The 22,680-nt window shown below is 52.2% G+C and overlaps 1 protein-coding gene across 1 annotated transcript in view; it reads right to left on the bottom strand.

Moving 5' to 3' along the window:
* The window catches only part of AP1G1 (adaptor related protein complex 1 subunit gamma 1), an 803,442-nt gene that overhangs the window by 100,745 nt on the left and 680,017 nt on the right, over positions 1-22,680 (bottom strand). The window lies entirely within an intron of this gene.

Here is a 22,680-nt window from a genome sequence, read left to right as displayed (position 1 = left end):
GCCTGTGGATTCATCACCTTTTGAATAGATTCCCAAAGCCGTACCTCTCCCGGAGGAGGGTGTCCACCTAAACCAAAAATTCCTGTAAAATAGAGCGTGCAAAATGACCATCCCTCCTAACCTCAGAATCCAAGCAGTAATGCTTTGCAAAGGTGTGGAGGGAGGCCTAAGTTGCTGCTTTACATACATCAAGTACAGGAACACCTCTAGCCAAAGCAGAAGAAGTAGTCTTAGCTCTGGTAGAATGAGCTCTTATACCTTCTGGTGGGTCTTTCATGGCCAGGGCGTAGCAAATCTTGATGCACAAGATAATCCACCTGGAAAGCGTCCTCTTGTGCACTGCCTTGCCTTTCATTTTTCCAACATAGCCCACAAAGAGCTGATCGTCCAGTCTTAGATCACTAGTCCAATCCAAATAAAAGCCGATAGCTCTTTTAGGGTCCAACCGATGCAGTCTCTCTTCCTCCTTGGAAGATGAGGAGGCGGATAGAAAGTGGGCAAAGTAATAGATTGTAACCATGTGAAAAGGGGTAACCACCTTGGGAAGAAAAGCAGCCCTGGTCCTTAGAACCAACTTATCCACATGAATGGTTAGGCAAGGAGGTTTGGAGCTAAGAGCCTGAAGCTCACTTACCCTCCTAGCCGAGGTAATGGCAATCAAGAAAAACGTTTTAAAAGAAAGAAGCCTCAACGGGCAAGAATGAAGATGCTCAAATGGAGAACCCATTAAATAAATAAGGACTAGATTCAAATCCCACTGTGGCATAATGAAAGGAGTGGGAGGAAACATTTGTAAGGCCCTTAATGAACCTCATGACAATGGGGGACTTAAATAAAGATGGCTGATCCAGCAAACATATAAAGGCTGACAAATAGCCTTTGAAAGTAGCTACAGCACAACCTTGCTGTGCCAAAGAAAGGGAAAACTCTAAAATGTTGGACAAACTGGCCTTATGAGGATCGATGTTTCTCTCTCTCCGCACCACTTTATAAATCTGGACCAACGGGAAGAGTAAACAGATTTAGTAGAGTGTCGCCTGGATGATAAAATAACATCCACTATATCTGGCGGGAGAGAGAAAGAACTCAGGTTGCCCCGGTTCAATCTCCAGGCATGAAGGTGCAGGCTCTGGAGGTGGGGGTGTAGAACCGGCCCCTGCGACTGCGAGAGGAGGTATGCCCTGAGAGGGAGACGGAGCGGAGAGTGTGATGAGAGGTGAAGTAGGTCTGTGTACCACACCCTTCTTGGCCAATCCGGGGCGATCACTTGGGCCCGGTCTTGGCGATTCTTCCTCAGAACCCGATGAATCAAGGGTGTGGGAGGAAACGCGTCAATCTATCTGAGGTGCGAGCTCCAATCTATCTGAAATGCGTCACCTAATGCTCCCTGCATCGGACACTGGAGACTGCAGAACAACGGGCAGTGTGCGTTCTCCTGAGTGGCACACAGGTCCAACCGAGGAGACCCCCCCCCCATCTGAAAGATGTGATGGACCACCTCCGTATGAAGACGTCACTCGTGATCGGCAGAGTAACGCCGACTGAGACTTTCTGCACAAACATTTAACACACCGGCCAGATGATTTGCAAAGACACCAATCCGTTGGCCCACACCCCAGGACCAGAGTTGCAGAGCCTCTCGGCAGAGACGATACGACTCTACGCCTCCCTGTTTGTTGATGTACCACATCGCGGTAGTGTTGTCCGTTAAGATCTGAACCGACTGACCGGGAAGGAAGGGCTTCAGTGCCAAACGTATCGCCCGCAATTCTAACAGGTTGATATGAAGCAACCTTGCCTCCGGAGACCAAAGACCTTTGACCTACAGGTCCCCCAGATGAGCACCCCACCCTAGAGTGGAGGCATCCGTGATCACTGTGGCCACCGGCGGAGGAGACTGAAAGGGCTTTCCTTGTGACAGGTTGCCCTACACACTGCACCAAGACAGCTTCGCTGCAGCTTCTCTGGAGATTCTGATCTTCTCCCCAAGATCTCTGTTGCACTGATACCACTGCCAGCGGAGGCACCACTGGGGTGCCCTCATGTGCCGGCGTGCATGGTTGACCAACAGAATGCAGGAAGCGAACAGACTGAGCAGGCGGAGAACCTGCAGGACTAAAACAACCGCTCCATCGTGAAACAAAGGTATCATCTCCTGTATGTCGAGAATCCTCTGCAGAGGCGGGAAAGTCCGATACGCAGTAGTGTCCAGTATTGCCCCTATGAACAGGCTGCGCTGAGAAGGCACCAGGTGAGACTTGGGTACATTTATAGAAAAACCCAAATTGAACCACAGATGAGTTGTCACTTGAGCAGCCAGTCGTCCAGGTAGGGGAAAACAGGCACCCCTAACCTTCTGAGATGAGCCGCTACCACTGCCATCACCTTTGTAAAGACTTGAGGTGCGGAAGCAAGACCGAACGGGAGGACCACAAACTGGTAGTGTTGCGACCCCACCGTGAACCGGAGATACTTCCGATGCGACTTCAGGATGGGAAGATGAAAATACACATCCAGTCTTCCTGTTGCAGCGCAGAAGAACCTGAGCCAAGGTCAACATTTTGAACTTCTCCTGCCTTAGGTAAAGGTTCAAAATCCTGAGGTCCAAGATAGGTCTCAAACGACTGTCCTTTTTGGGGATTAGGAAATACCGGGAGTAGCAACCGTGACCCCTTTCCGGATACGGAACCACCTCTATCGCACCTTTTTGCAGCAAAGTAAGAACCTCCTGCTGTAAAAGCAGTAAATGATCCTCTGAACACCCACCCTGGCAAAGAGGGTAAAGAGGAGGAAACTCCAAAAAGGGGAGGGCGTACCCATTCTCTACAAGGTTCAAGACCTAATGATCGGACGTGATCAGTCTCCAGTCTTTTTTTTTTTTTTGTCCTCATTTGCCCCTCTTCACCCTTCTCTCTTACGGTTGCGCCACAGGGTGTTTTCATCTCATATAATAGGAAATTCTTTTACCCTTTTGGGAGGGAGAACACTCCCTTACCTAGCCTTCGTAGAGCAAAATTTCCACCGAGATTTCAGAGAAGCTTAATCATGGGACTTACTGACACCCTTGCCTTACATTTTCACCTATACCCTTCACCCATAATGATTTAAAAAGAGGGTCCAAAATTTGTATCTCTTCTCATGCCGGCCACTCATATCCAACTTTGCCACCGCCCTCATAGCCCTAATCCAAGCTAAGCATGTCGGGGAATCAGCAGAGACCCATAGCTTACATATTTCCCTTCGGGCCAACAGAATAGCATAAAATACCAACTTAGCTTTATCGTCCACATCCCTGATTTGAATATCTAGCCTGCCAGTAATGACAAGTTCAGGGCTTACCTCAAAATCCTGGGCCAGTACCGTGGACAAGCATATGCTCACATCTCCCCAGAAGCCTTTTATCGCCGGGCATGTAACAAACATGTGCATATCGTCCTCATTTGGGCTGGTACATTTAGGACATCTCACCAGCCCACCGTTTTTTGAATTTAGCCAGCTTCTTTGGTGACCAATACGCCCTGTGGAGAGTGAACAAGTGGTTCCTTCTTAAATTCGCAGGTTTTACCACCTTATAAAGAATCAACATAGTTACTTGCCAGTAGTCTTCTGTAGCGATCCTTGGCAAGCACTCTCCCCACAGGTGATCCGGCAGTGTAAATGGTCCGTCCTCCATCTCAATAATTGCCCAGTACCAGCTCGCCACTTCTTTCTTTATCGGGGCCTCTTCAGCCAGCTTCTCCTCGAATTCATTGTATACCCCTATTATATTGTCTTTCCCCACCGCCCAGCTTTGTATCTGGAGGTATTTAAATTTCGAAAAGTGGTGCCCCCATTTTTGTTCGCAATATGACCACGGCAATAAACTCCGGTCCAAGAAGAGATCCCCCCAGCACTGAGGACCCTCTACTCTTAACCCTCTTGCCAACGCATCTTTTGTCCAACTTGGAGCACCTGGTGACTCCCAAATCGGTGCTCTTGCGCTAAAGTATGGTATTTTTGTGGCCCTCCTGATTCTATACCAGAGCATTGCCAAATGCTTCAAAATTTTCAATCACACTTTTTTGAAGTATTTTGGGTCAGAAAATTTGTACATAAACCCATCTTGTTTAATGCTCTCGGCTCTTAGCATCACAGATAATAGTTCCCCGATCACCGAGCTTTCAGGAATTCCCAAAAGCATTCTGCAGTTTTTAAGCCCAAAGGCCCAAGCATATATCTGAAAATCCGGTGCAGCTAATCCTCCTTTCAAAAGTCTTCTCCTGATTTTCTTCCAGGACAAGCGTGATCCCTTGGCCGCCCAAATAAAAGACCCAATCTCACTCTGCAATCGTGCAAAACCCTCTTTCTCAAACATAAGAGGTAACGTATCAAATAAGAAGGTTATCTTAGGCAGCGCCATCATTTTCACAAGATTAACCCGTCCATAAAGCGTTAGAGGCAGATGGGCCCACCCCCTCAAGGCCAGAGATATTTCCTTCCTGACTTTAGCAAAGTTGACCTTAGTGATATCTTTTATATCTTGAGTAATTTGGACACCTAAGTACCTTATTTCTTTTTTTCAAACTAAACCCTCCGCTACCATATTCCACGACATAATTTCGGTCTTATCAGCATTTAGCTGATATCCCGAAACTTTGCCAGATTTCTTCGTTAAGGAGCCTATGGTGTCCAATGTTTGATGTAAATTTGATGTTAGGATAACTATATCATCTGCATATAGCCCGATCTTTCTAACCCAACCCTGACATTCAAAAGGGGGGATCCCACCTGCCTCTCTGATTTTACAGGCTAAAGGCTCTATATACAAATCAAATAAAAGGGGGGACAAGGGGCATCCAACCTTGTAGAAAGTGGGACACCCGACCTCCAACCGGACCAACATGTTCTAAGATGGGGAATCTAGAACTGCTTTTCTGTTGTACCACCGGTGGCGGGACGGGAGGTAGAGGAGGAGGAAGAGGATGGCTGACGAATTGCTTCCCTGAGGCCTCTTATTTTCCCCCCCCTGTATGATTTGTACAAGGGATTCGGTTGGCTCTGCTGAGATTGCTGGCGGCCACGAAAGGATGCAGATCTTCCAAAGCCACAATATCTTTTATAGCCATAACCTCCAGACTGCACTTGAAGGCTGACTCCGCCTTCAAACCAAAGAGCTTTGAGCCATCAAAAGGCAGATCCAGCAAAGTCGCCTCAACATCAGCTGAAAAGCCCGAAGACTTGAGCCAAACCGGTCTCCTTGTGCCACAGAAGACCCAATCACACGAGCCACGGAGTCAGCAGTGTCCATGCCTGACTGAATCACCTGACGTGCTGCGGCCTGTGACTCCGAAAGGACTTCCAAAAAGTTGGCACGATCCTCCTCAGGTAACTTCGGAGCCAATTGAACAACAGAGTCAATTAATGCATGGATATATCTTCCTAGAAGGCAAGTTGCATTCGTAGACTTTAGAGCCATACTGGCAGAGGAGAACACCTTTTTCGTAGCTTGCTCCATTTTCTTTGAATCCCTATCACCTAAAATGGTAGGGAATGCACCAGAAGACTGCAATGAACAAGAAGCCTGGACAACTAAACTCTCTGGCATCGGGTGAGATGACAAGAACGCCGGATCACCAGGCGCAGGTCTGTACCTCCTTGAGATAGATCGAGATACAACCGGAGCAGATAAAAGGCTTCTGCCAAACCTCCAAAATTGGATCTGTTAATGCCTCTTTAAAAGGAAGCAATGGCTCAGAAGTTGAAGATGGATTATTTAAAACCTCTGTTAGGATGTTTGACTTTATCTCCGCTGAGGGAAGTTTAAGGCCCAATAAATCAGCTGCCTTCCTTATCACCACATGGTATGGTGCAATGTCTTGAACAACACCTCCACTTGCAGATGGCAGGTTATACTCAGGGGAAGTATCAAGGCCATTAGCTTCCTGAAGGCCTTCAAGGTCATCGAGAGAGTCCATAATTTCACCTTCCTCCTGATCTTGTAAGAACTCCTCCTCCTCGATTAACCTCTGTGCCTCTCTCCTGGAGCGTTGTCTTGGCAAAGGTGTTGGTGGAGCCATACGCGGCGCCAGAGAAGACGTCAACGGCGTTGATGAAGGAACCTCAGCTTCGAACCTCGACGTCGATCGAACTCGAGGCGGCGCCGACTCAGCAGCTGAAGGAGTCGGAGGAGCCGGAGTAGACTATCTCCGCGCCGTTTAATGCCAAGCCGGAGTCGATGGCATGAAAGGAGCCTGGGGATAGAACTGAGGAACACCCAGGTTGAAAGCCAAAGGACCCACGGGGCCAGAAGGCACGCTGGATGGAGTCGAGGCTCTGGCAAACATGCCAAAAATTGCATTTAGAAAATTCGAAGAATCAGCCCCAGGAGCAGGAAAAGGAGGATAAGGATCCGTACCTTCCTGAAGGGGTCACCTGAGGCCGAACAGGAGCCCGCGGAGCCGGGGACGGCGCCCACACAGGTGAAGGCTCACGGACTGGAGAGGATTCACCAGGCGCTGGTGACGTCGCTGGAGCCGGAAAATCTTCATGTTTTGAGGAAGCATCCGAAGGTGGTGACGCCGGTGTCGGAGAAGGTACTGGCATTGCCTGAGCAGGAGATGGAGAAATTAAGTCCATCCTTCGGGGTCATTCAGCTGGCGCCGGCAACCTCGAAACCCTTGTCTTCGAAGAATGATGACGCGAAGTATGTCTTCTCTTGGACTTCTTATGGTTCTTCAACCTCGAAGTGTGTGAAGACGAAGACTTTGCCCTCTTTCTACCTCTCTTCTCCTTTTTGGCTTTGGCCATAAATAACTTGGCCTCACGTTCCTTGATCGCCTTCGGATTAATTTTTCTGCAACTTCGGCACTCCTCGACGTCGTGGTCTGAAGAAAGGCACCAAAGGCAGTCATCGAGCGGGTCAGTAATGGATATATGCCCGCCACACTCTTTACAAGGTTTGAAAACTGTTTTCCTAGAAGTAGCCATTCTGAAAACAAAAGAGATACAAAGTTTTTCTCGATGAAAATGGAGAGCCTTAGTAAAAGCCGTTAGCGTTGACGGCGCGGAAAAAAGGGAACAGACGTCAGCACGCCGACGAGGTCCTTTTGTGGCTCCAATGACGTCACACGGTGCCGCGTGCTGAGCCGGTTCATTGTGACATCCTTATCGGTGTGGGGAGAGCTAGGAAAGAATTTCCAGTGGAATGCCGGGGCAGGGGGTATTCAAAAGGTGAGGAATTGGCATGCAGAATTATCCATCAGAAAGTTGATATACCTAAACTTATTTACCGCTCCAAGATGGCCGCAAGCCATTTTAGAACAATAAAAAACAAAAACTAAATGCATGACGCTGTGTAAAAGAACAAAAGCAATCAGTGTGCGGATGTTGGGCGCTCCCTGAAATATTGTATAAGCAATCTACCCGATAAATGTGTGAAGCTCGCAAATCTTCACAAAAGTTGTATAAAAAAATTAAAAACATGAAGGTGGGCTAATGAGGGTGCATCAACGATTGGAGGTCATGGTGCTGTGTGTACAGGAAAGACTGGTAGGCGTGGGTGGAGGGCACAAGGGGAGAGAGGAAAGCTATACATACTCACGGAGCACCTGAGGCCAAATAGGAAACCAATAGTTTTGTGATGTTATCATTGGAGATACAACTCATCCAATTAAATGCATGACAAAGAAGGAAGCCCACAAATCAAAGACTACTAATGGAGCTAGAAAATAAAGAAACTTAATTATGTGCAAGGGGCTGATTCAATGCCCAATCAATGTATAAGTATTAAGATCAAAGGTCTTCGCCAAAAGCATCTATAGTGATCTGTAGAAGAGATCTAAAAATGAATGCTAAGCATCAGTGTTCAAAGATCCAGTCTCGGACTGCATGAATTTTCTAATCAAGGGATTTATTAAACACAGTAGTCTAAACAAGAGACTAGGACTAAATAGAGGAAAGCTGGCAGCTGTGATAAGTTGTACAAATGAAAGACTCCCATTGAGTGACAATGAAGATAGTATGTTGGAATGTGATGAGCGAGGAAACTAAGGCGTAAAGGACAAGCAGTGACGAAAAAACAGAAGACCCGAGTCCATTTTAGATAGGCTAAGGCTACATTTTAAGTATATTTGCATAATCATCAACATGCCTGCCTTTGACGTAGAGGTTGTCTGTCCTTATCTTTCCATGAATCTGTAAAAGTATTTAGTCATTTAGATAAAGACATCAACAAACCACGTGATGCGGCATCAGTCACAACAACAAAACACGTGGTGCGACATCAGTTTGAAACCACTGCCTTGTTATCTCAATTTGAAGGTCAAATAAAAATTGCCATAACAGTGTAGCCTGAACTTTCAAATTGTTCCTTATTTGTTTAAAAGAATGTGCTGGCCACTAATGCACAAGTTACTTACCTTCTGTAACGATAGTAGTTAGTGTTAGATTCCTTACCTTAGAATATCCCCAGGCGTCAGACTGGATCCGGAAAGTTTTGCGTAGCAGTACCCCTGCGCGTCGGTAGGCGTCTTCTGAAACTAGGGCCCTCAAAGGGATGAACCTTAACCCTAGATATCGGTTCGCAGAACGGGGAGGATGGGCGGGCGGTAAGGAATCTAACACTAACTACTGTTTCTTACAGATATATCGTTACCGAAGGTAAGTAACTTGTGCATCTGAAAGAAACAGGTTAGTGTTAGATTCCTTACCTTAGAATAGATACCCCAGCAATACCAACCCCGGTGGTGGGCCTGCGAACCAATGATCACACCAGAAAGTCCTGGAGAACAGAACGGCCGAAAAAGCCATCTCTCCGGACTTGGCTGTCCAGGCAGTAGTGTCTAGCAAACGTGTGCAGCGAGGCCCCCGTAGCTGCCTACCAGATGTCCTGCAAGGGGACTCCCCGACCCAGGGCAGTAGTAGCCGCCGTAGCCCGAGTGGAATGGGCATGCAGCCCCACAGGAGGCTCCTTTTTAGCCAGTGAATAACAAGCCTTTATGCACAAAACGACCCACCGAGAAATGGTTCGTTTGTGCACCGCCCGTCCCTTCTTGGCACCCACGTAACCAACAAAAAGCTGGTCGTCCACCCGGAACTGGCGTGTGCGGTCCAGATAGAATGAGAGCGCACGTTTTGGGTCCAGACGGTGGAGCCTCTCTTCCTCTTTCGAGGGATGCGGATGGCGGAAAGAAGGTGGGCAAGGTGATGGACTGCCCGATGTGGAAGGCTGTGACTACTTTGGGCAGGAAAGAGGGACGCATTCTCAAGACACCTTTGTCCGGATGGACAGAGGAAAGGCGGTTGAGAAGAAAGAGTCTGGAGCTCACTCACTCTCCTGGCAGAGGTGATGGCAATCAGGAATGCAGTCTTAAGAGCGAGAAGACGAAGAGGGCAATTGTGAAGTGGCTCGAAAGGAGCGCACATCAAATAAGTCAGAACAAGGTTCAAGTCCCACTGAGGCATCACAAAAGGAACAGGAGGAAACATGTGAGTGATGCCCTTCAAGAATCTATTTACAACAGGGGACTTGAAAAGAGAAGGCTGTGCAGGAAGCCTCAAGAAGGCTGAAATGGCAGAGAGGTAGCCTTTGATAGTGCCCAGAGCAGAGCCCTGCTGGGCAAGAGAAAGAAGAAAGAAGGGAACCTCTGAAAGGGGGGCAGAAAGGGGATCCACAGCCTTTGCTGTGCACCATGCCACAAATTTGTTCCACCTGCAGGCGTATACCAATTTTGTGGAGGGACGCCTGGCTGCCAGAATCACATCACAGACTTCAGGAGGCAAGTCAAATGGCATCATCTGTCGCCGCTCAATCTCCACGCATGGAGGTGGAGACTGGACAGGTTCGGGTGGAGGACCGTCCCCTGCTGCAGTGACAGAAGGTCCTCCTGAAGAGGCAGACTAATCTGGGGATCGACTGACATGCTGAGTAGCTCGGGATACCAGTATCTTCGTGCCCAGTCCAGAACCACAAGTATGACTTGGGCCCGGTCGTGCCTGATCTTCTTCAGCACTCTGGGCAAAAGTGGTATAGGCGGAAAGGCGTACAATAGACCGCAGCTCCATTCACAACGAAAAGCGTCTCAGAGCGAGATCCGCCTTGGAAATTCCAACGCGCAGAACTGATGACATTGCGCGTTCTCTTCGGTGGCGAATAGATCTAACCAAGGCTCTCCCCATCGCTGAAAGAGGCCTTGCGCCACGTCAGAGTTCAGACGCCATTCGTGATCCATCATGCACCGGTGGCTGAGTTCATCCGCACTGGCGTTCAGGGAACCTGCCAGGTGTTGAACCACCAGGGTGACGCCCTGGTGTTCCAGCCATTGCCAGAGGCGCAGAGCCTCCTGACAAAGGGTCCACGACCCCACCCTGTTTGTTGCAGTACCACATGGCGGTGATGTTGTCCGTGAACACCTGCACTACACTTCCCTGGACAGAGGGAAGAAATGCCTTCAGTGCATGTCCGATCGCCCGCAGCTCTAGAAGGTTGATATGGAGCCGGGACTCCGCCGGAGACCAGAGGCCTCTGATCTCTGCCTCTCCCATGTGCCCCCCCCTCCCCCCAAGCCCAGGAGGGACGCATCGGTCACTACTACGTGCTCCGGTTGGGGTAGGGAGAGGGATCTGCCGCTGACCCACCACTGCAACTGTCTCACAGTGCCCTCCGAGATCAGGACGTGGTTGGACAGGTTGCCCTGATGCTGGGCCCACTGAAACTTCAGGTCCCACTGCAGAGCCCGTATCCGCCACCTGGCGTGATGCACCAGAAGGATGCAGGAGGCCATCAGCCCCAGCGTCAAACTGACCGAGACTCGGGATAAAGGCTGAAAGATTATCCCGAGCCCGCTGTTCGCAAGGATAAACCCGAAACTGCGCCGAATCCAGAACCGCTCCGAGGAAGAGGAGCTTCTGAGAGGGACACAGGTGTGACTTCGGCACATTGATGGAGAACGACAGCAGGTGCTGGAGGTCGGCCGTTGTCTGGAGGTGGCTGACTACTGTCTGGGGTGAGCCCGCCTTCAACAACCAGTCGTCGAGATAGGGGAAGACTGACACCCCTAATCTGCGCAGATGAGCTGTGACCACCGCCATCACTTTCGTGAACACCCGAGGGGCGCTGGTAAGGCCGAAGGGGAGCACGGTAAACTGGAAGTGCTGGCGGCCTACCGTGAACCACAGGTAACGCTGGTGGGCCGGCAGGACGGGGATGTGAAAATTTGCGTCCTGCAAGTCCAACACTACCACCCAGTCTTCTGGGTCTAGGGCAGCTAAGACCTGAGCCAAAGTCGGCATCTTGAACTTCTCCTTCCGGAGGAAGCAGTTGACGTTCCGTAGGTCCAAGATAGGGCGTAGGCCCCCTTTGCACTTCTTGGGAACCAGAAAGAAGTGGGAATAACAGCCACACCCTACTTCTGGCCCAGAAACGCGCTCGATGGCCCCCTTGGCCAAGAGGGCCGTAACTTCCTCTTGCAGAAGTTGCAAGTGATTCCCCCGACACGCGGTGGTACTGCGGTGGCATGGCTGGAGGGGTCACCTCAAAGGGGAGGGAGTAGCCCCTTCGGACGATTTGCAGCACCCACCTGTCCGATGTTATGGAGCGCCAGTGGAGGAGGTGATGGCGAACCCTGCCCCCCACTGGCGCCGAATGGGCCTGAAAGCTCGGACTAGGAAGGCTTTGAGGGGGATGCTGCGGGGGTGGATGTGGACTGGCCTCGCCGCTGTCCCCTGGCACCGCCATGGCGGTTACTACGTCCACCGTCGCGCTGGATGTTAGTCTGCGGCCCGTTGCTGGCAGGACATGAGGGGGCGCCCCTTCCTTGGCCACGAAAGGAGCGAAAGGCAGAAGTTTGCTGGCTCTGGCCCGACAGGCTCAAGGACTTGGCCGTAGCCCTGGAGTCCTTGAAACGCTCAAGTGCACTGTCTGCCTTGTCGTCAAAGAGGCGACGGCCATCAAACAGCATGTCCATGAGGGAACTCTGGACATAAGCCAAAAAGTTGGCGGACCTCAGCCAGGCGTGGCGGCGAACCGCCACCGTCGTGGAAATCGGCCTGTCCAGCAAGTCCGTGGTATACAGCCCACATCGGATAGAGTACCGTGCTGCATCCCGCCCTTCCGCAAGGGCACGAGCGAGTTTGACCCGGGCCTCCTCCGGGCAAGCTGGCAGCTTGTCCGCGACCGTGTCCCACAGAGAGTGTGTATAACGGCCCAAAAGGCAAGCGGTGTTAACCGACCGCAACCCCAAACTAAGTGAGGAGAACAGCTTCTTACCAAACCGCTCATACCTTTTGGATTAACGATCAGGAGGAGCAGTCGGGAATGCGGTCTGGGAGTTAGAGGCCTGGATAACCAGGCTCTCGGGGTGGGGGCGGGTGGACAGGAAGCTAGGGTCGCCCGGGGCCAGGCGGTGGCACCTGGCCACGTTCCGATCTACAGGGGGACCTGTAGCGGGCCTGGACCAAGTGCCCAACAGAACGTCATTAAACGGCAGTAGAGGCTCCGAAGAGCTTGCCTGCGGGTTAACCCCTTCCATGCTGTTGACTGCCCCCGTCCGTCATGCATCACGGTGGGCGTGTGCTGATGACGGCTGGGGGCCGTCATGAACCCGCTCACTCATTAAAACGGTCGCACAGGCGCAGAATCGCGGCCGTCCCCCAGGGGTTAAGGACCTCGGTGAGGAGGTTAGTCCTCACGGCCGCGACAGGGAGCTCAATACCCAAGGCCTTGGCCGCCCTCGTCAGCAACACGCTGTAAGCAGCCCCCTCCTCCGTAGCCACGGTAGGAGGGGAGACAAAGCCAGTGTCGGGCAAAGTGTCCAAACCACTGGCCTCCCCTAGATCCACTGCCCAGTCCGGATACGACTGGCACTCTCGTGCCAGAGGGTCCGCAGACCTCTCCCAATCTTCCTCGTTTCCCATCTCCTGATAGTCAGGTGCAAAGGATGGGGCCGGATCATAGAAGTATTGCTCTTCTCTCGACGTCGAATGCGGCATCAAGTGACGCCGGATCCGGACTGAGGGAGGGACCGGGGATGTCGTCGTCAGGGGCGACAGGTCGAACAGCAGTGACCCGGATCCGGTGGGGCCCTGCGGTGTCGGGACCGAAGCACCCGGCCCGCTTGGGCTCCCAATCGGGGCCGCGGGGCTCGAAGGCGCCACAGCGGGACCTGACGGAGGAGAGAGCGACCTCATCGCCATGAGGAAGGCATTTATCTCCTCCGGCGTCGCGTTCAGCCCAGGGACCGGCGGGTATGGAGCTGGCAACGGGGCCTGCGGCTCCGGCGGAGCCGCCCGAACCCCCGGCCGCATCGTGCGAGCGTCCGGGGGGAGTCGGAAGAGCGATGTCGTCTCTTCGACTTCTTGTGCCTTTTACCTGAGGACTTGGAGCCCGACGAATGGTGTCGACTTGCCGAGCTGCGATGACTGTGGCCCCGCGACCGGTCCTTCGACCTCCTCTTCAACCTGGACCGTGAAGGGCGCGGAGCAGACTGCCGGAGCTCGAGGCGGCCCCAAGGCAATACAGGCACCGACGGTGGGGGTCGGTAACCGACATCAGGCGGTTACAGTCAGCACAGGGTTTGAACCCGGGCATTCCTACCGGCACCGAGAGTCTACCGACTCGAAAAAGGACCCAAAAAGGATCTAAAAAGTTAGTCAAAAAGTGACTAAGAAGTACTGCTTTTTCCAGATCTGCGCTTGCTGGCGCGGAAAAAAGAAGAAATAGGGTCAGCACGCGAGGGCGGCGTCTAAGGATTAGTTACTTACCTGTAATCCTAGTTCTCTTCCAGGGGTATACTCATTAAAGTCATAAGCACTGAATTATCTCCGCCCATGAGCGGGAACCTCATGGGCGGAGATAATTCAGTGCTTATGACTATTAATGAGTATCCCCTGGAAGAGAAGTACTCAGACGACGTCATCCCGGCCCCAACGATGCCGACGACGGACGCAGAGCCGCAGACGTCTACCGACGCGCAGGGGTACTGCTACGCAAAAAGTTCCGGATCCAGTCTGACGCCTGGGGATATTCTAAGGTAAGGAATCTAACACTAACGAACAAGTTACTTACCTTCGGTAACGATATATCTGTAAGAAACAGTAGTTAGTATTAGATTCCTTACCTTAGAATATCCCCAGGCGTCAGTCTGGATCCGGAAACTTTTGCGTAGCAGTACCCCTGCGCGTCGGTAGGCGTCGTCTGCAGGCGTCCCCTGCGGCTCCGCGTCGTCGGCGTCGTGCGCCGTGATGACGTCGCTGGAGTATATAGACGCCGCCTCCGCGCGCTGACGTCAGTTCTTTGCACACAGCTTTTCCGCGCCAGAACACGCAGAGCCATGTGAGAACCAACACTGGTGCCATTGAAAACTAGGGCCCTGAAAGGGATGTCCTTAACCCTAGGTATCAGTTCGCAGAACGGGGAGGATGGGAGGGGCGGTAAGGAATCTAATACTAACTACTGTTTCTTACAGATATATCGTTACCGAAGGTAAGTAACTTGTTCATCTGAAAGAAACAGGTTAGTATTAGATTCCTTACCTTAGAATAGATACCCCAGCAATACCAACCCCGGTGGTGGGTCTGCGAACCAATACAACCTACACCAGAAAGTCCTGGAGGACCGAACGGCCAAAGAAGCCATCCCTCCGGACTTGACTGTCCAGGCAGTAGTGCCTCGCAAAGGTGTGCAGCGAGGCCCACGTGGCCGCCTGGCAAATGTCCTGCAAAGGGACTCCCCGGCCCAGGGCAGTAGTAGCCGCCGTGGCCCGAGTGGAATGGGCCCTCAGCCCAACAGGAGGCTCCTTCCGAGCCAAAGAGTAGCATGCTTTGATGCACAGGACGACCCACCGAGAGATGGTCCGTTTCTGTACCGCCCTTCCCTTCTTCTCACCCACGTAGCCAACAAACAGTTGGTCATCCACCCGGAACTGGCGTGTGCGATCCATATAGAATGAAAGCGCACGTTTTGGGTCCAGACGATGGAGCCGCTCTTCATCCTTTGAAGGATGCGGAGGCGGGAAGAAGGAGGGCAAGGTGATGGACTGCCCAATGTGAAAAGCAGAGACTACCTTGGGCAGGAAAGAAGGTCTAGTCCGAAGAACCACCTTATCAGGATGAACAGACAAGAAAGGAGGTTGAATAGAAAGAGCCTGGAGCTCACTCACTCTCCTGGCAGAGGTGATGGCTACCAGGAAGGCCGTCTTTAAGGTGAGAAGACGGAGAGGACAGGAATGAAGGGGCTCAAAGGGAGCGCACATCAGGAAAGTCAAAACCAGGTTCAAGTCCCACTGAGGCATCACGAACGGAGTTGGAGGATACATGTGCGTGATGCCCTTTAAGAATCTTAACACAATAGGGGACTTGAACAAAGATGGCTGATCAGGTAGCCTCAAGAAGGCGGAAAGGGCAGAAAGATAGCCCTTGATAGTGCCCAGAGCAGAGCCCTGCTGGGCAAGGGAAAGGAGGAAGAGGAGAACCTCAGACAGAGGGGCAGAAAGGGGATCCACAGCCTTTGCTGTGCACCATGCCACAAATCTGTTCCACCGGCAGGCGTATACCGACTTTGTGGAGGGACGCCTGGCTGCCAGAATGACATCACAGACTTCAGGAGGCAAGTCAAATGGCCTCAACTGTCGCCGCTCAATCTCCACGCATGGAGGTGGAGACTGGACAGGTTCGGGTGGAGGACCGTCCCCTGCTGCTGCGACAGAAGGTCCTCCTGAAGGGGCAGGCGGATCGAGGGACCGACTGTCATGCTGAGTAGCTCGGGATACCAGTACCTTCGAGCCCAGTCCGGAGCCACAAGGATAACTTGGGCCCGGTCGCGCCTGATCTTCTTCAGCACTCTGGGCAGAAGTGGTATAGGCGGAAAGGCGTACAACAGACCGCAACTCCACTCGCGCCGACAGGCGTCGCCGAGCGAGTGCCGTCTTGGAAACTCCAACGCGCAGAACTGATGACATTGCGCGTTCTCTTCTGTGGCGAATAGATCTAACCAAGGCTCTCCCCATTGCTGAAAGAGGCCTCTCGCCACATCCGAGGTCAGACGCCATTCGTGATCCACCGAGCACCGACGGCTGAGTTCGTCCGCCCTGGCGTTCAGAGAACCTGCCAGGTGTTGAACCGTCAGAGTCACGCCCTGACGTTCCAGCCATTGCCAGAGGCGCAGAGCCTCCTGGCAAAGGGTCCACGACCCCACACCGCCCTGTTTGTTGCAGTACCACATGGCGGTGGTGTTGTCCGTGAACACCTGCACCACACTCCCGTTGACAAAGGGGAGGAATGCCTTCAGTGCTAGGCGAATCGCCCGCAGCTCCAACATGTTGATATGGAGCCGGGATTCCGCCGGAGACCAGAGGCCTCTGATCTCCGCCTCTCCCAAGTGGCCACCCCAGCCTTGGAGGGACGCGTCCGTCACAACCACGTGCTCCGGTTGGGGAAGGGAGAGGGATCTGCCCCTGACCCAATCGCGGTCCGTAAGCCACCACTGCAACTGTCTCGCAGTGCCCTCCGAGATCAGGACATGGTCGGATAGGTTGCCCTGATGCTGGGCCCACTGAAACTTCAGGTCCCACTGCAGAGCCCGCATCCGCCACCTGGCGTGATGCACCAGAAGGATGCAGGAGGCCATCAGCCCCAGAAGCCGCAGCGTCAACCTGACCGAAACCCGGGATAACGGCTGAAAGATGGGAATCAGAGCCTGAATATCCCGGACTCGCCGTTCCGGAGGATAAACCCGAAACTGCGCCGAGTCGAGAACCGCTCCGATGAAAAGGAGCTTTTGAGAGGGACACAGGTGTGATTTCGGCACATTGATGGTAAACCCCAGCTCGTGCAGGAGGTCTGCCGTCATCTGAAGGTGGTGGACGACTGTCTGGGGCGAGCCCGCCTTCAACAGCCAGTCGTCGAGGTAGGGGAAGACTGAAACCCCTAACCGGCGCAGATGAGCTGCGACCACCGCCATCACTTTCGTGAACACCCGTGGGGCGCTGGTAAGGCCGAATGGGAGCACGATAAACTGAAAGTGCTCGTGGCCTACCGTGAACCGCAGGTAACGCCGGTGGGCCGGCAGGACGGGGATGTGAAAATACGCATCCTGCAAGTCCAACGCTACCATCCAGTCTTGTGGGTCTAGAGCAGCCAAGACCTGAGCCAAAGTCAACATCTTGAACTTCTCCTTCCGGAGGAAGCGGTTGACGTTCCGTAGATCCAAGATAGGACGCAGGCCTCCCTTGTCCTTCTTGGGTACCAGAAAGTAGTGGGAGTAGCAACCACACCCTACTTCTGGCCCAGGAACGCGCTCGATGGCCCCCTTGGCCAAGAGGGCCGTAACTTCCTCCTGCAGAAGTGTCAAGTGGTCCCCCGACACACGGTGGTTCTGCGGTGGCATGGCTGGAGGAGTGGACTCGAAGGGGAGGGCAAAGCCCCTTCGGACAAGCTGCAGCACCCACCTGTCCGATGTTATCGCGCGCCAGCGGGAGTGGTGATGGCGAACCCTGCCACCCACCGGCGTCACGTGAGCCCGAAAGCTCGGACTAGGAAGGCTTGGATGCAGCAGCGGAGGGAGGCGTGGACTGACCACGCCGCTGGCCTCTACCGCCACCACGGCGGAAACCACGGCCGCCACCGCGCTGGGGAGCGTTCTGCGTCGCGTGGCTGGCAGCACGTGTGGGACCTCCCCTCCCTTGGCCACGAAAGGGCCGAAACGAACCCGTCTGCTGGCGCTGGGTCGAAAGACCCAAGGACTTGGCCGTGACCCTGGAGTCCTTGAAGCGCTCCAGCGCGTGGTCCGCTTTGTCACCAAACAGGCGACTGCCATCAAATGGCATGTCCATGAGTGAATTTTGGACGTCTGGCGAGAAGTTGGCAGATCTCAGCCAAGCATGGCGACGAATCGCCACCGTTGTGGACATCGCCCGTCCCAACGAGTCGGTCGTGTCGAGACCACAACGGATCGAGTACCGCGCCGCATCCCGGCCTTCAACTAAGGCCCGTGTGAGCTTGTCCCGCACCTCCTGGGGACATTGCGGCAGACACTCCTCGACCGTATCCCACAGGGAGTGGGTGTAGCGGCCCAAGAGGCACGCGGTATTACAAGACCGCAGTCCAGCGCTCAAAGAGGAAAAGACCTTTTTACCAAATTGGTCATACCGCTTTGATCCCCTATCGGGCGGAGCCGACGGAAATGCGGACTGCGAAGTGGAGGCCTGGATCACCAGACTCTCCGGGGAGGGATGGGTGGATAAAAAGGCAGGGTCGTCCGAGCATGGACGGTGACGCCTCGCGACATTCCGGTCAACCGGCGCACCAGAAGCGGGCCTGGACCAGGTGCCCAAAGGACATCCGACAGGGCCTCATTAAACGGCAGCAGAGGCTCCTGGGGGCATGACTGCGGTTTAAACACTTCGGTCAGAATGTTCGGCTTGACCTTCGCGACGGGGAGCTCAAGGTGCAAGGCCTTGGCAGCCCGCATCAGGACCACCGAATAGGCAGCACCTGCCTCAGACGCCACAGGGGACGGAGAGACAAACCCAGGGTTGGGCGACTCGTCCAGGCCACTGGCATCACCCAGATCACCTACCCAGTCCACATCATACTGGCAGGCACGGGATAGAGGGTCCTCAGACCCCTCCCAACCCTCTCCATACTCATCGTCATCATACCCATATTCTGGGTCGACGATATAGACGTCGGGGTCAACGGGCCCCATCGGCGTCGGATCCGGCGTCGGCCGACGCCGGTCCGACTCCGCGTCCGGAGTCGGGGAGGAAAGGGGGGTGGCGCCGCGCGGCGTCGGTGCCGGGGACCCGACGCCGGCCGGAGCCGACGGCGGAGTCGCTGCACCACGCGGGGGCGGTACCACGGGTTGGCCCACAGGAACCGACGCCGGAGAGGCCGGGAGACCAGCCGGCGACGAACCAGAGGGAACCAGCGGCGCCGGGGCCGGAGCCGCCGGCGGCGCCGGGGCAGGAGCACCCGAACCGCTTGGGCCCCCAGACGGGACCGACGGGCCCGCAGGCGCCGAAGGCCCCGCCGGAGAAGACCTCGCCCTCATAGCAATGAGGAAGGCCTCGATCTCCTCACGCGACGCGCCTTCCCCAGGTACCGACGGGTATGGGGTAGACGGCGTCGGCGACCCACGCGGGGCCGCGGTCACCCGAGCCCCCGGCCGCAGTACGCGGGCGTCGGGGGTGCGATGGCGACGCCCCGACTTCTTGTGCTTACCTGACGAGCCGGAGGAATGGTGGCGACTCCCGGAGCGCCCATGGCGGCTCCGCGATCGTTCCCTCGACCGCTCCCTCGACCTCCGACCGGACCGGGAGCGCTCTCGACGCGGGGCCGACACCCGGAGCTCGAGAAGCTTGCGGGACCGCTCCCGCCTAGCTTTCCCAGTCAAGGCCCGACAGTCGACGCAGGACTCCACGTCGTGGTCCGCGCCCAGACACCGGAGGCAGAGTCGATGGTGGTCGGTGACCGACATCATGCGGTCGCACTCGTCGCAGCTCTTAAACCCAGGCATCCTACCGGCACCGTAGAAAGATTAAAAATTTTTTACAAACACTTGGTCAAAAGACCGGAGTACTGCTCTTCGGATCTGCGCTAACTGGCGCGGAAAAAAGAAGAACTGACGTCAGCGCGCGGAGGCGGCGTCTATATACTCCAGCGACGTCATCACGGCGCACGACGCCGACGACGCGGAGCCGCAGGGGACGCCTGCAGACGACGCCTACCGACGCGCAGGGGTACTGCTACGCAAAAGTTTCCGGATCCAGACTGACGCCTGGGGATATTCTAAGGTAAGGAATCGAATACTAACCTGTTTCTTTCAGATCTGTTTCTTTCAGGTATCTTGATGCTCATTAGTTACATCAAATATTCCTAGGGTGGTGTTGAAAATTCCATTTTATATAAGATATAGTATAAAAGGACTACCACTTAACCGTGTGTCAGGAGAGGCCCTTCCCCAAGATTATCACGAGCAAGATACTGTCAGAAGAAGTTCTTACCTGCCAGAGATGCTGCCGTATTACACTTTCTCCTGAAAGCAAGCCGGAGTCCGGGAGGAGCCGAGGCGAAGCACATTTGGCTTTTGCAGATAAGTCAGCCTCCTTGATTCCTGATAATTATAGCACTTTGCTGTAAACAGGTATGCAGTGCACCCTTTCTCTTTAAGAAAATCTAGCTTCAAGTTATTCTACTCCATGCTCTCCTAGCACAGCGTAAAGTAGTAGGTTTTCGATAACATTTTGACCATGATGGAAATGTTCATTTTTTTCTCGTTGTTAGCAACATGCAATTTGTGCTGGTTTAATTAGTATTCTGTGTAGTTATTTTAGATGTGCTGAGCAACAGTTAAAATAAACACTTTTTAGTTGAACTATTTTGCCTGCCGCAGTTTGTCTCTGTGGTATTAAAGAGAACAAAAAAGGTTGGTTTCTAATCACCAAGGTGTAAGGGGATGTCTGTTAGTGACTGTTAGTAACCCAAAAGCATTGATGCCACGTCAACTATGTATTGGGTGGCGTTCTGTGGGACTACTGATGGAGCAAGGTGGCAAAACTAAATTTTGTGTACCCCTTGGGAAATCAATGTTCCATAACGTTAATATTTACTAACAGTGTGTTGTGGTAAAATAACCAACCATAGTACAAAATGCACAGTACACGAACATTTGGGGAATAATATTTGTGCATGCATGAGCAAAATAATTAACTAATTTGTGTTATTGTGTTGTGAACTAATGCACAGCTTAAAGATAAATAAACGCAATGTGAATGTGCTTATGGTACACGTTATTGTGCTAAAAGTGGTCGGATATGTAAGTATGAATTGCATTTATGTGGCTTACCTGCTAGGTAATAACGAATAGGGAAACATTAGTATGGTGGGAGGTAAACAGAAGTGGTTTCATTACCAAAATTAACATGAATTTGTGTTTGTTTCTATGATAGTTCCAAAAGTGGCCTCCGAGGCCTATAAAATCCGGTTACTCTGGCTAACTGAGAGCAAATGCTGAACTACGCATGCGTGCCTAAAGCCTGCCAGCAAGAGTGTGCTGCCTGTACTCGAATGGGAAGTTCAAGTCTGCATTGCCCTGTAGTTAGGATGATTGCCAAAATATGGATGGTCAAGTGTTCTGAACATGAGAACATTGCTCGACGTTGCGAGTGAAGGAAGTGACCAGGCCAGAGACTGTTTAAAACAAAAGACTATTATAATTCTGCTGATTCACCGTGAGTTCGATGTTGTAATGATGAGAAGATGCTCACCCACCCCAAATTGTCCAATCAGAACCCGAATTGGTGATGTTCGATACTTTTTAGATAGATTAAGTTAGGAAATTAGTGTATATAAACCCCTGGTTTTACTTAGAGGGGGTCGCTCTTTCGATTTCCTCTCGAAGTGCTGCCGGACTGAAGATCGATTCCTGGATGTAAGAGAATCTTAACGTTTTCCTCTTGTTTGCTTTTCAGGATATAAGGATAAGATGAGGGCGTTAGTTAGGGATGTTGGGAGAGAATGAATTTGGAACTATGTTCTTTGCTAAACTTTTAACTGATTTCTAAATAAATGACTTTTTTCTGAGCTCTAAATAAAATGATCATTTTTTAAATAAAGATTAAGATTTTACTTAATAAAGAACTTATTAATGCTTAAATGACAGACATATTAAAGTTTTGCTTTTAATAAAATTGGGAAAATTGAATATTAAAGCTGGTCTTGTGATTTTCCTAAGCCTAATTTTCTTTCTAGTAGATCTATTGCCACTATGGTGGTGCGTCTGAATAAATTGAAATGTTTGAATAAAACCATGGTAAAGTGTATAAAATTGTAGGTGTAAATAATTACTGATTAAAATAGGTTTTAGACACTCCACCAAATGTTACAGCATTTCTCCTTTGCGTTTCACCAAATTCCTAGAAGCCAAGCTACAAGTGATTAGAGTAAATGTGCAGTATGGGCCCCACTGACGAATGATTGTGTATTCGAAGGTTTCAGGGTAATGGTGAGTACAGATTAGAAATGATTTTTGGAGTTCCGCTGTAGCACTACAAAACCTGTTTTTCACTTTTAAGTGTTAGTTCAATGCACCCAGGTAGTTTGTGTCACCCGTGGATGGGAAAGCTAACCAGGTCCCTGTGCCAGCTCCACCTGCGACAGTTCTTCTGTCCAGCTTGCCTGCAGTACGCTACCTAATGCTCCCAATCTGTTGCCTTCTGTTTGCACCTCCTTTGCTCGTTTCTTGCTGTTTTGCCTTTTCTGCTGGTTTCTCAGCCCTCTGTTTTACCTTTAATGCAGGTTTTCTGTCCTTTGTCTTGCCTTTTTCTGCCCTTAGTTTTCTTTTCTGCTAGTTTATTTGCCCTCTGTTTGCTTGTTTTTCTTCCTTCCAATTTCCCGGTCCTGCTCGTTTCTTCCCACTTTCTACAATTTCCTCAAGACCTGCAAAAAGAACAGATGATGGACGTCCATCATCTCCTTGTGTTTGCTTTGTTTGCCCTAAGTTGGCAGGGTATGCCCGGACATGGGACACTTCTCAATTTGCCACTGGATTCAAGCTAGCCTAGCTGAGGGGTATTAGCCTGAAACTGGTCCCAGGATGGTTGTTTCAGATTCAGGGATTACCTGGTTTGGCAGTTCGGGCTGGAGCCATGAGGAACAGAGTCAAGACTGATTTGCATATGGCTGGGTCTGAACTGGGGTGGAGAAGTA

Source organism: Lissotriton helveticus, chromosome 12 (genome assembly GCF_964261635.1).
Source record: "Lissotriton helveticus chromosome 12, aLisHel1.1, whole genome shotgun sequence".
In the NCBI taxonomy this organism is placed as follows: Eukaryota; Metazoa; Chordata; class Amphibia; order Caudata; family Salamandridae; genus Lissotriton; species Lissotriton helveticus.
Note: the sequence above shows the minus strand (reverse complement) of the source record. Positions and strands in the feature narration are given on the sequence as shown.